The following is an 11151-nucleotide window of genomic DNA, read 5'->3' on the forward strand; positions in this document are numbered from 1 at the left end:
TTTCATCTCACTAACCTGTATCTACAGGTTTCCACAGTTGATTCAGGTTTGGTTTGTGCGATTTCACGTATATGCGACTTACCTATTTCTCCACAAAATTCGCTACATGTCTTTTGAACTCACTCTATATGCCACTTTGCGGTCAGATGTGACACAACATTGCATGTGTACGTATATACTACTCGGCAGGACGCTGTCTTGTGCGGTTTTACTTTGTGTGCCCTTTTTTTTGGAACGTATCCACCGCATAAAGTGAGGGAAACCTGTATTTATACCTCGGCAGGCCACTACAAAAGCCTTCACGGGCCAGATGTGCCAGTGGGAGAACCCTGTGTGATGACATGTGCTATAACGCATCGGTGACACACCGACACGCACGGTAACAATGCTACAGGGGGGCACGTGAAGACACAAGCAGACACGAAGTACCACTGACACAAAGCAACACTGTTGACACCGTTGACACTGAGACACACAAAGGCAAGCAGATGCATGTGCAGACACAAAGGCATACGTATACACAGGAACACACGTGAAAATGCACGGAACCGTGATCTATGATCTAAAGGAAGACGCAGCATGCGTAGTGACACGGAGGGACATGGGGACATGCGGGGAACTAACCGAGAGAAGGTGGGACATTACAGAGACATGTGCGTACACATTTAGACATGCGGCGACCCACAGGGACACACAAGGACACGTGGGGTAAACATTTAGATATGCAAGGTCCGACGCGGACACAAAAGACACGTGAATGCACGTAGGGCGACGTAGGTGATGGGAGAGGGATCTCCAACCGGCCACTGTGTCCCTGCATGTACGTCATGCCCCGTGCCGATCCTCTGAAGACTGTACGACCACCTTGCCCCCGCCCGCACAACTTATGCTGCACAAACACACAACGGATACACGCAAATGTGTACTCAACATCAAACACACACCACACAATGTGCATTCATGCGCACAACAGACACCACGCACACGACACAAAAAGCACGCGGAGCACAAAGATTCAACACACTGCGCAATGCACTACACGACGTGTATCGTGGTAATGGTGGTGGGAATGAAGATGATGTTGACAGTGGTACCAATGAATGTGGTTATGATGGTGGTGACGGCATTAATGATGGTGTTAATGACGTTAAAGGTGAAGGCAACACTGGTTACAGAGATGATGGCAATGGTGTTGATGGTGACGGTAACGGTGATGGTGATGAATATGGTGGTTATGACAGTGATCATGGTAGCGGTGATGGTGTTAAAAGTAGTGGAGATAATACTTTAGTTGTAGGGGTGATGGTTGTGTTATTGATGGTGATGGTGATGACAATGATAGTGGTGATGATGGTGATGAATATGGGAGTTATGATAGTGATGTTGGTAGCAGTGATGGTCATGATGGTGATGATGGTGATGATGGTAGCTGTAATGGTGTTGATGGTAGTGGTGATGGTGATAAAACTGTAATATTAGGGGTGGTGATGGTGTGATGACAATGGTAGTGGTGGTTATGATGGCGACGATGATGATAGCGGTGATGTTAAGTACGTACGCACCTTGTCCTGCCGAGTCGTGTGTCTGTTCTGATCTCTTCCTCGAGAGCACCCGGCTGGAACAGGGAACAACTCGCTCACTCGCCCACTCAAACTCGCTCACATTGACCTTCACATACCCACCCTCACACATTGACCTTACCTGTGAAGATGTGTGTGTGTGCGTATCTGTGAAGATGTGCGTTTTTCCCACGATGATGTACATGTGCACGTGTCTGTGTACCTGTGAAGATGTGGATGTGCACGTATGCACTTGTGAAGATGTGTGTGTACCTGTGAAGATGTGAGCGTCGGCCTCCGTGTACTCATGGGGGGTGAAGTCATCTGGCACGAGTGGTGGCGCTGGCAATGAGGCCGAGTCCGCGCGCTGCCTTTTCCCTCCGACCTCCGTGACCTCGGCTGCCCCCGGTGCCTCTCTACGTGTGGCACCCTGCCCATGGAAAGGGGTAAGGGAGAGGCCGAACGAGAGAGAATGAAGGCAACACAGTGGGAGGGGGTGGGGAGAGCGGCAGTGGGGAGGTATTCTGGTTTGTGTCGGATTTTTGTCTTTTCCCCCAATGTTATCCCCACGATGCTACCAGCATCAAGTCACGAGTCACAGGATAGGGTATCGATTCGTTAACCCTCGTCGAGTTATCACCAGCGCACCAGGGAAAGAAAAAAACAGTTTATTTCATTATTATTTACTCCTTACCTTTCTTATGCGATTCCCTGTGCACTTTATTTTTCATGCGGTTGCAATTTATTTTGCTCAGTCGGTGTAAGCCGCCGAGTTCGCGACGGGTTTCTTTTTACATTTTTATTGCTCTATGCCCATGTACCATTCCCATTCCGCTGTGATGCGCACCGATGCCCACTTTATTGACGGCAAAAATTTGCACGCCACGACGTAATTCGCTGAAACACATGCAGAATGTTCACAAGAATAACGCATCTGAATTCGTATGCAATTTTGTAAGCAATGTCTACCCCAACACAGGCTGGTGTTCAGATGGAATGGGAAAGGGCAGCAGTGAGTGGGGAGGGGCTGGGTGGGTGGGGACTTAAGGGCACCAGGAGGGGCCGGGTCCCACGAAGCCCAGTCACAAACGCAAGGCCCGGGGGTGCAGGTCCTGCAACAGGTTCCCAGTTCACACTCTTTGGTTCTATTCGGTAAAGTCACGTAGGTAAAAAATAAAACAACAAAAATCACGACGTTTCGGCCACAACACAAGCGGTCGAAACGTCGAGTTTTTTGTTGTTTAATTTTTTACCTACGTGACTTTACCGAATAGAACCAAAGAGTATGGATCCTTGCAGTCACGAAAGCTTCAAATCTAGGTTCCCAGTTCCCCCATTGGCCGTGGAAACGCCGGAGCGCGAGTGAGCGGGGCGCACCTGTTTCTGCTCTCGCACAGTCGGTACGGCGACCGGCTCCTCTTGAGGGCGCTCCACCTTCATCTTCTTCTCCGCTGCAGACACGGGGATCCGTCACTCATGGCGCGTGCGTGCAGTAGTGTGCTGGTTAATGCACTGCAAACCCAGTGACCTGATTTCAATTCCCGCTTCCGATCAACAGCAATGGCAAATATTTGATCAAGTCCTGGGTCTCCCCGAGGTCGACGGAGCCTTAAATGAGTACCGGGCACGATGTGTAATCATCAGTGCTGGGGAAACAAAGGCAGCCGAGCCTGGTGTTGACTACCCACCCCTCGTGTAATCCTGGATCTTCAGAGATGCTTGCTAACAGCACTTGCCCCAAGTCTGTTAAAGGTGATACGATTTTTCTTTTTGTCGTGTTTGTGAGCAACGCCTTGACTTCTGTACGTGTCTGCATGTGTGTGTGTGTGTGCACATGCAAGTGTTTTGCGACTGCTGGATTAGTGCATGTCTCTGTGTTCATGGTGTGTGTGTGTGTGTGCCTTCACCGTGTTTGGCTTTTGCAGGCTGTGCAGAGCTCTTCTTTGGTTTCTCTGGCGCTTTCATCAGTTTCCAGCGACTACAGATCTACAGAGACGGGTGAGATAGCACTCAACGGGTTCTCATCACTCACTCAGTCAACTACTTAAACACTCATTCACTTACTCAGCCACTCAGGTACTCGTTCAACGATCCAACCACTCATGCACTCAACTACACTCTCTCACCTACCCAAGCACTCACTCAACCATTCATTCACCCACTCATCTGCTCAAACATGCACTCAAATAACCACAATCACCAAACCACTAAAATTCCTCACTCAGAACCCATCCGCACGTGTGCACAAGTGGTTTGTGAAATGGAATGATGGAGATAATGATGATGGAGATGATGATGTGAGCAAGATGTTAGCACACAACATCCACGTGTTACCTCAAACACTTTTGAGTTGGGATCCAATTTCTTTTCTTGAAATGGCAGAGATTTCCCGTCACTGGATGGTAGATACTGCAAGCACAAGCACATGAACAGATGCACAAGCGAACTAGCACACACGCGCAAGGAAACAAACAAACGACCCTGTGCATGTCCTATTTTATTTTCAATCACTTCCTCAAGTCCCCACGTCTTCATGTTTCCAGGCTTTCTGCGTCAATGAAGACCGTTTTATCCAAATCCTAAGTGACCCCGTGTTACGTGTGACCCTGTGCTAATATTGTGTCTTTATGCCTCCTATCTGTCTCTCATTTACCATGCCTCCTGTGTGTTCCCCACGTCCCTAAGTCGCTTGTATCGCTGCATTGTCTTGGTGTCCTTGTAATTCCCGTGTCTCAAAGTCCATGTATCTCCTTGGCACTCAACTACCCCTGTGCCTCCACATGTCCCTGTCTCCCCATGTCTCACCATGCCAAAGGGGTTGACGAACGTCTGCAGGACACGCGCTGCCTTCATCTGGGACGTGGAGCTCTGAGCAGTGCGAGCCTCGTTCTGCTGCTCTTCGCTGTCCTGCACACCACAGCAGAGCGCAGAGCGCTACAGCACATCGCAGCGCACTACAACAACATGACAGCAATTTCAGCACAGCTCAGAATGCGACAACACACAAGAGAACGCACAGAACGCCCCAGCACATGATGGCTAACACAGCAAACACAGCACGGTACAGAAAGCTACAGCACACGAGATCACACACACAGTGCTTTCGCCAGCGGTGTGGGAGATGAGACATGGGTTGGTTGTGGTCGTGTGAGGATGGTGGGCTCACGTCAATCAGGGTGAGGACCGGGCGCGTGGCAGGCACCGCCCTCCGTGCTCCCTCCACTGCACCACACAAAGACAAAAGTCAAAGATCCTCAATATAGCCTTGAAAAGACTTTCAGGGCAAGTGCTGTTAGCGAGCATCTACGAAGGTCAGCACAGAACACGAAGGGGATAGGAGGACCAACACTACACCCAGCCACCTTTGTCTCCCCAGTGCTGATGCTTTACACGCACTGAGTACTCATTTAAGGCTGAATTAATCTAAGGGAGCCCCAGGACCAGTTTAGATATTCGTCACCGGTGTTGGCCATAAGCAGCAATCGAACTTGGGTCGCCAGGTTAATAGTGCAGCACGCTAACCAGCTAAACAACTGCTGTTCGTCGTGACCGGGAACGGAACTTAGGCCATCAGGATCGTGCCACTACACACTACCACTGCACAACCGTTCTCTAGTGACATACAGACATACGCTAGCACAGAAGATGCACAGAGATACAGACTGAAGAATACACACGTGAACACACACACCCACACACGCGCAATAATATACAGGGCCACACACCTGTTGCAACCGCTGACACACAAGACATACGCATGCAGACAGGCAAATAAAGACACGTTAACAGAGACACAGGAATGAATACACACACATATGAATGGAAATGCACGCAATTGAACACAGACATAGACACAAAGATAGTGAAACAAATAATACGCACATACACGCAGCAGCCAAAGAAGGGTCATTGCTTAAAAATCACCTATTATGTAAGTTTTACTTTTAGGACAATGTTACTGAAAAGTATTTTGTTATTTTTGCTTGTGCCCCACTGTAAATGCAGTCAGGACATTATTTGTTATGTCACTAAATTATGTTTAATTTGTACACAGAACATGGCAATTATTTGTATGATTACTACTCAAATTATGAGTGTGATATTAAAAAACAGCACAGTATTTTTTTCATGTCAATATAATGAAATCTACTCGTGACAGGCTAGGTGTACACATCACTGTCACGAATAAAAAAATATAATCCATATCATGAACTTTGCCGATATAACCAGCACAACTAAGTGTGAGCTACCTTCAGTACCGTGCCTTGTGATTGGCTGCCTGTCGTCCAATGATAAGCCATCGTGAGGACAGAAGAGAGGATTTTCCAATCGCTGTCAAAACACAGAAGAAAATTGATTGAACAATCAGTGCCACACTAGGGTGGGCATACAAATGATACCATTAATGTCACCTTTGGGGGATTGAAACATCTAGAATGTACTTTCAGGGTCAGGCCATGAACCAACAATCACACAGGGGTGTCAACCTACACAACAATCGGAACATTATTCACACTCTAAGGACGGACATGAACTGAGCTCCTCATTGTCACGACGGTTTGGGGACGTGGAATTTAAAAAAAGAACCACAAATGAGAGTTCTGTGCCGAATGAGAAAATGAGATGTAGAGTTGATAATCGCAAGTAAAGAGGGAATTTGTGTGATGAGTTTTGGTCTCTGGTCACCTCTGTCCGGGTGATGAATATTCTCGATGGAGCCTTGATGGGCGTTTCGCTCTGCGGGAACAGCAGCAAAGATTATTAAACAAACGCAACCTTTACTGCAACGAGTCATTATTTTTGCAGTCACTTGTGCCTAGTTGTGAGCATCAACTCGCTACATTTGTGAACGTCGTTTAACCACGGGTGGCTGAAACTCCCAAGATCCAAAACCTAGGATCTTAGCCGGGTGGTGTTGGTGGCAAAGTCCTGTAACCCAGCACTATGGAGGCAACAAGGGTGGGTGGATCACACAAATGTTGTTAAACTCCCTTCCCATTGCTTTTCAGGTGTCATAGCATGGCCTGCTAGAAGGGGGTACAGCAAAGGTTGACTTCATCTATTCGTTCTGTATGGGATTGACTGTTGCCTCCTCGCATGTGTGGGTTTTCTCCAGGAACTCCGGTTCCCTCCCATATGTAAACACTCATTAATTGGTTGATAACACCTTCATATATAGACGACCACAAAGTTTGGGGGGAAATTTGGCACAGGCTCACCTCCTGGTAGCCTTTCCCGCTCGTCTGTGGTTCCTCCTCACGCCTCTGAGTCGTTCTCTCGCTTCGAGTGAGCGAATAATGTGCAGTGTCACAAGTTAAAAAAAATATTATTGAAGCAGTGCCGGATCATTGTGTTTGACCCAGTATTGGCCCCAGGAGCCACCCAGTCACCACCTATATTAAATCCATACTCTTTGGTTCTTTCGGTAAAGTCAGGTAGGTAGAAAAACAATAGATCACGACGTTTCGATCGCAACACAAGCAATCGTCATCAGGTGGGACAACCACACCAACTGCTGAAGACAGATGACGATTGCTTGTGTTGCGATCGAAACGTCGTGATCTATTATTTTTCTACCTACGTGACTTTACCGAAAGAACCAAAGAGTATGGATTCCTGCAATCACGAAAAGCTTCAAATCAAGATTATATTAAATGTTTGATTATATTTATTTATGAACATTCTGCCTCTGACCACTCGCTATCCCTCTCCCCCTATGACTTTCAGTCTCTGTCTCCCACTCTCTTTTGTCTCTGTTCTCGTTCTCCGACTCTCTTGCCCTATCTATCCTTCATCCGTATCTCAACCCTGGCCGTCCATTATGAACCCCTCGCTGCTCCACCGAGCCGCCTCCGCTTCTGCGCTCACCTTTATGAGCGGGACGAGGCGTGCCTGCTTGACGAGCTGCCATAGCTCATTGGCGTTCTGCCTCACGAGGGGCGGCACCGGATTGCAGCACGCGAGCACGCCCTGCAGCTCCCTGCGTCGGCAACGACGATGTCAACATGTTAGAGCAGCGACACGCGTCACAACACAGCGCCAGAGCAATGCAACATCACGGCAAAAACCACGTCACAGCAACAACACAATCTCACAGAAACAGCACAACGTTACAACAAGCCAGCAGTCCCTCTGTCTTGCATCAAACAGCAATGGCGTGGACTAGGGTGCATATAGCCGTTGATACTGGCAAAAGCATAGCCGTTCAAGATGGCGTACATATATCCTATTCATGCTGGTGCACATACGTATATTGTTCATTCTGGCGTACGTGCGTATAGGCAGCTCAGGTTAGTCTATGTATGTATAACCTGTTCATCCTGGCGTACGTATGTATATTGTGTTCAGGCTGGCATACGTACGTAAAGCCTGTCTTGTCTGGCGTACGTATATATAGCCTGGTCATTATCAGGATCATACTAACCAATGCTATTACCACAATGCAACCTTCATCATCACCATCATACTATCACCATATCCATATCATCACCAGCATCCAGATCACCATCCACATCAAAACATTATGAGTGGCACCACCATCAACACTATCACTACCACTCTCACTACTACCAGCACAATCATCAGCCACCACCACTATTACCAACAACAAGAACAGGCGCCATATGCCAATAAGTGGCGGTGACATCACCACGGCGGTTGTCCCAGGCCAGGTGCACTCCGAAGCCACGTGCAGTGTCGAAGGCTCGCTAACAGGAGCTCACGGAACAGAGCCAGGTGCCATGGGTTGACTGACTGCAATGACTTGGGCAGATGCACGCGACTGTGCGAACTTGCTGCATTTTAGCCGCCCGGCACTCCGCTCTGTATTGTGAGCATCGCTCCTCTGCCCTTCGTTGTTGTTGGAGGGCGAATATTACCACCACTGTCAATACCATCATGGGTATCACTCGCACCACCATCCCAACTGTCCCTGCCACCACCGGCCCCACCACCACCGTGCGCGGCTTACCGAGGCATCTCCTCTGCGATCTTCATGAGCATGTGGTTTGGGAGGACGTATCTGTGACAGCAGGAGCACAACACACACCGGTCAGGCCAGGGCACTATGCACGTCGCAGCAATAACAATAATCACACAGGCCGTACAAGCCCAACAACGCAACAGCTACAGAAATCGTACTACGCAACCATTGACCTACGGCACTGGAATGTGCAGTTTCTACAACTGGTTCAGGATCGCGATCAGGTAAATTAAAAAGTGCTGCGTCGTACACCCCAGTGTTTTACTGTGCTATATTATAAAACACCCGTGTATCGATATTTCCATTTTAACGTGCAATTTTATTGAGGGACTGTGTGTTGTTTTGGTGCGGTCTTGGATCGTTTTTGTTGTTGTTTTGCTGCCTTGCCCTAGAGTCCATTGAGTGTTAAAAAATCTACAGTAATTCATGTAATTATGCAATTTGTACTTATATACTTTATATTCATAAATATTTCGCTACTCTGGACATCTGTGATAAAGAGTTCATAGCTCATCGGATTCCAACAGTCTAAATAAATATTCTGATAAATCAAGATAAAGATTTTGAACGCTGTGGTGTTGTTCTGTTTGCTGTGTTATTATACGCTGTCGGAAAGTCCCGTGCTTTGCTGCACTATGCTATGCAGTGCAGTACACGGCTATTTCAGCGCCGCGTGTGCTCTCACCCCGTGCTCTCGTCCTCGGCGCGTGCCGTGCGGTCGCGCCAGGCGTACAGGAGCCGGGCGGCGCTGCTCTGCTGCACATCCAGTGGCTGCTTGTGCTTGTGCAGCAGCTTCAGGTAGGAGTCCTCGGTGAACACCGGCTTGTGGTAGCGCTGAGACACACACACAGGGAGAGAGAGGGAGATGGAACCACGCAAGTAGTGACAGCGGCAGCAATAATTACCAGGGTTGTTAAAACGATCATCGGTTAACTGGTAATTGTTTTCAGCATCAATTACCAGTTCTGAAAGTCGGTAACCAATGTTTCCAGTGGGAATTTTTACCGCGAATGCACTAATTAGGATGCATGAACATTAAAACGGTACGGCGGGCCCGAATCACCACATTGAACATAAATCGGCATTTTGCGACCCCCTCCACTGCCACTGTGTAGCATATTTTTACGTTCCAGGGACTCTATGAGATGATAGGACAATAGTCTACACACATTACACCATGAACTATATTACTTCGTTGATCTAGTTAAAAAGATAAAAATATTCTCTGTTTATTGCTCGAGGCCTTGTAACGGAATAAACAATATTTTTTGAGGGGTGGGAAAACTGTCCCGATCGAGAGTGAGAGTGGTGGATTTGCTTACAAAGATAGGCTTGTAACTTGCTCACTGGTGGAGACAGTGGGGGGTGGGGTGTCACGTGCCCCCCCAATGATCCGATCGAAATCCCTAATTTAGATCGGATCATTGGGGTTTATTGGTAATAAATCGGCATTTTGCGACCCCCACTGCCACTGTGTAGCATATTATTACGTGTCAGGGACTCGATGAGATGATAGGACAATAGTCCGAGTCCATAAAGGGCAATAAGTAACGGCAAAGCAGTTATAAGTGACTCACAGAATTGTGCGCAGTTGCGTATACAGGACACGACTTCCCTGAAGGCATCAACACCTTCAGCGAGCGCGATGCCAATCACACAACGCGGTTCGAATTCGACCCTCGATCGATGGCTGCGCCATCGCCGCACTACGCGTCAAATAAAAACCAAGGGACAAGTCCTTACTTACTAACACTACCTTTTTTCATTGCTGGAGGGGTTGCCCCCCGCACCTGAAAATCCTGGCTCAGCCATTGCCCACCACTCACCTTGAGTGCCACAGTTCGGCTCTGGTCCCACACAAGCTGCAGGAGGTTGGGTCGGCCCAGCGCCTTGGTGAGCAGGTCGGCGCGGACGCGGTCGTACACGTACAGCAGGTAGTGCGTGTCGGCACGCGCATAGTGCAGCATGTCTGGCAGGAGAGGCCTGTGTGTGTGCGTGCATACGTGGATGTGTGCAAGTGTTGGTGTGCGTGTGTATGCAATTGTGAGTGTGTATGTGTTTGTGTGTGAGTGTGTGAGTGTGTGCATGCGAGTGTGTATGAGACGCAGATGTTAATGTACTGCAACATTTATCTGTTGACACATGTTTCATTTCCGGTGAAGGCTAACATCATTTGGGAGTGATATAAAAACCAGTATTGGACCTGGGCCTTAAATGAGCACCTAGTATAAGATATGAACATCACCACTGGGGAAACAAAGGAGGTCAGGCATGATGCTAACCACATTACCCTCTCAAACATTGTGCCAGCCTTAATAGGGGCTCGCTAAGATAACTTGAGTGGGGAGGGGGGGTGAAAGTGCTTCATATGTACTGTTCTATGAATCCAGTGATGGGACTTCAATTCCTCACCCTGGCCAACTAGATTCAGCAGTCTATTCAGGCGACACGGGGGATCTTTGTCCTTGTGTGTGAATGTGTAAGCAGTAGAGTAGCGGCTAGCACCCTGTGCTATGAACCTGGTGAAACGAGTTCGATTTCTACTCACGGCCAACACCTGTGACAATTATCTGAACCGGTCCCGGCCCTCCACTAGCTCGACTCAGCCTC

The sequence above is a fragment of the Petromyzon marinus genome, chromosome 46, assembly GCF_048934315.1.
Source record: "Petromyzon marinus isolate PM22_M1 ecotype Great Lakes invasive population chromosome 46, UKy_Petmar_22M1.pri1.0, whole genome shotgun sequence".
Taxonomy (NCBI): Eukaryota; Metazoa; Chordata; class Hyperoartia; order Petromyzontiformes; family Petromyzontidae; genus Petromyzon; species Petromyzon marinus.